We start from the raw sequence: 3198 nt of genomic DNA on the forward strand, positions 1-3198 counted from the left end.
AAATGAGCAAAAATGGGACGGAAAACATGGAATTTTGGCATAATCTTGCACCTAAGTGTGTGATATTAAAATTTCGCTTTCTGGGTCAAAACTACACACCAAGAACGCTCATTCGTACATCATTCTAGACAGAAATAAATGGCCTTTTTAGAAAGTGAATCATGGATGGGGCAATGTTGGCAGTTTTCTCAAAAAAGGCTTGAATTCAGGAAGTTTGAGATTTGCGTGGTTTTTTTTGAGTTGCAAAATCCACTTGAACATGACGCTGCTTTTTTCGAAGTTTCTCAAGAACCATTTGAGCCACAGAATTCGTTTTGGCATCGTTGGATAGAGAATTGAAAAGTCGATTCAGTCGTAACAACGTGAGTGAGGAAATTCGAGTAGTTTTGACCCAGAAAGGGAAATTTGAATATCAAACACTTAGGTTGAAGATTATGCCAAAATGTTATGTTTCAAAACAAAAAAAAAAAAGTAAAACTTTGAATTCTTTATATTCTATCGTTCATTCTTGATCAAAATCAAGTGCAGTTTTTAATGCTCTGAACAAGCCTGCAACTTGTGAGGCAGCAGTGGCAGCGTGCAGCTGACTTGAGCGAAGCAGGAGAAGCAAAAGACATGGATGAAGCCGCAGGAGTAGAAGAAGAAGAAGAAGAGTCGATTGGCGAGCCCGAAATTCAATAGTGGCGGCGAGCAAATACAGAACGCCCGTCACCAACGAAGAATGCGTTTACAAAAACCTTGAACTCGGCCGTTCGCGGATGGACAAAATATCGGCATAGTCGGTCTGAAGACCGCGAAAAATCTTCTTCTTCTTCGTTCATCTTCACGGGTATTATGCAACGCGGCCGGATTCAAGTTTGAGGTTGAACCGCTGCCCGAATGCAGGATTACTTGCGGATTTTTCGCATTTTTGCCCAATGGGATTAATTAAAGCGGAATTGATGAGTTTGCTTAATTGCTTTGAATGGCGAAAGCCCGCGCATGGTTCTTGACCTTCCAGGAACCATTCGAACCAGTGGAGTCATCGAGTGCTTCCGATTAAAGTCGACCAACTGATGAACTTTCATTTTCAAATTCTGGCCTCTTATCATCAAAAATGGTAGGAAGAAGCCCTTTGTATCGCCTCCATCTCAAACACCTGGAAGTTTTTCTGCCCACCAGCACTCTATGTGTTGAACAATGATTCATTCAGCATAAGAGTTGGAGAAGTGGCGAGTGTTGAGTAATAACAAGAAGAGAAGTAATAACAATCCTTTATAGCGTGCATGGCATTTCGCTCTCACAAAGGCCGAAGACATAAAAATGGCAACCGTCATAAAACTTTTATTTTCAAAAGACTTTCGTCTGCCGTTACGAACTGATTGGAGTTTTATTGGCCGGTCGAAGCCGGGCTGCGTCTTTCCCATTTCACTGCTGGCTCCCAGAGATCGAATACTTTCATGGGAAATTGCGATAACAGCAACAAAAACAGTCGCAACGGTAGAAATGTTTACGATCGCTAGCAAGAACATACTTGCCGAGCTTAGTTATGAGGTATTAATTATTGGCCGGTTAATGGAGGTTTTTTGGTCGGGACTAAGCAGCCTTTTTAAAGGCCGTTTTCCTGTTCTGCTACCGACTTCTGTGGCATTTGTGGCATTACTAGATCAAGAAAAGTGAATTGTGCGTCTGCGATTCGTTACTTGAGCGGCCCCGAGCGATTCCCTCGCTGATGAGGTCGTAATTAATGGAACCAGTTTGATCGGACCAAATAAACGACACTGTATTACACAACACTTCAATTTTTACTTCTGACTAACTTTGATTAGCGGTAATTCTAGTGTTCGGCGCTTTTAATAAGCAAACACCACCCGCTCCTACTCCAGCTTTGTGTCTATTTGATCAGTTACTGTTAATTGCCCTACTTGCTTAATAGTGTTTATATGACTTTGTGTTCACATTCTCTTTGTAAATTGTCTGTTGCAAGAGACGCACATTGGCGTTGTCAGGATTCACATTTTCAGGCAGTTTTGCAGGCAAATTATTAAGCTTTGTTTGAAATTGTCAAGCTTCCTGCACCTCGATTCATCCTAAGAAGGTTTAAAATTTGATTTTTGCCCACTGGGAAAAGTTGGCATAAAAATCAGCGTCTCTTAAAAAAATGTTAACTTGTAATCTAGAGCACGCAAACACTTGAAACTCTCCCAATCTCTAGAAAAAGATTGACGCTCAAAATACTGAAAATTTTACTCAAATCGCCGTAATCCCTGATTTGGGCCGACTTGGTGAAGTGGGCATAAAAATGAGCGTTTTTGCCCAAAAGACTGTTTGTCTCAAAAAATCCCAACTTCCAATTTAGAGCACGCAGACTCTTGAAACTCTCCCAGTCCATAGAAAACGATTGACGCTCAAAATACTGCAAATTTGACTCAAATGGCCTTAATCTCTGATTTTGGCCGACTTGGTAAAGTGGGCATAAAAATGAGCGTTTTCGTCCAAAAACACTGTTTGCTTCAAAAAATCCCAACTTCCAATCTAGAGCGCGTAAACACTTACAACTTTCCCAGTCGATAGAAGACGATTGACGCTCAAAATACTGAGAATTTGAATCAAATCGACTTAATCCCTGATTTTGGCCGACTTGGAGAAGTGAGCATAAAAATGAGCGTTTTCGTCCAAAAACACTGTTTGCTTCAAAAAATCCCAAGTTTCAATCTAGAAAACGCAAACACTTGAAACTTTCCCAGTCCATAGAAGATGATTGACGCTGAAAATTCTGAAAATTTGACTTAAATCGCCTTAATCCTTGATTTTGGGCGCCTTGGTGAAGTGAGAATAAAAATGAGCGTTTTCGTCCAAAAACACTGTTTGTTTCAAAAAATTCCAACTTCCAATCTAGAGCACGCAGACACTTAAAACTTTCCAAGTCCATAGAAAACGATTGACGCTCAAAATACTGAAAATTTGAATCAAATCGCCTTAACCCCTGATTTTGACCGACTTGGTGAATTGAGCATAAAAATGAGCGTTTTCGTCCAAAAACACTGTTTATTTCAAAAAATCCCAACTTCCAATCTAGAGCACGCAGACACTTGAAACTCTCCCAGTCCATAGAAGATGATTGACGCTCAAAATGCTAAAAATTTGACTCAAATCGCCTTAATCTCTGATTTTGGCCGACTTGGTGAAGTGAGCATAAAAATAAGCATTTTCGTGCGA

This window comes from Dendroctonus ponderosae, unplaced genomic scaffold (assembly GCF_020466585.1).
Source record: "Dendroctonus ponderosae isolate FM_Combo_2020 unplaced genomic scaffold, Dpon_F_20191213v2 Dpon_F_20191213_10, whole genome shotgun sequence".
Classification (NCBI taxonomy): Eukaryota; Metazoa; Arthropoda; class Insecta; order Coleoptera; family Curculionidae; genus Dendroctonus; species Dendroctonus ponderosae.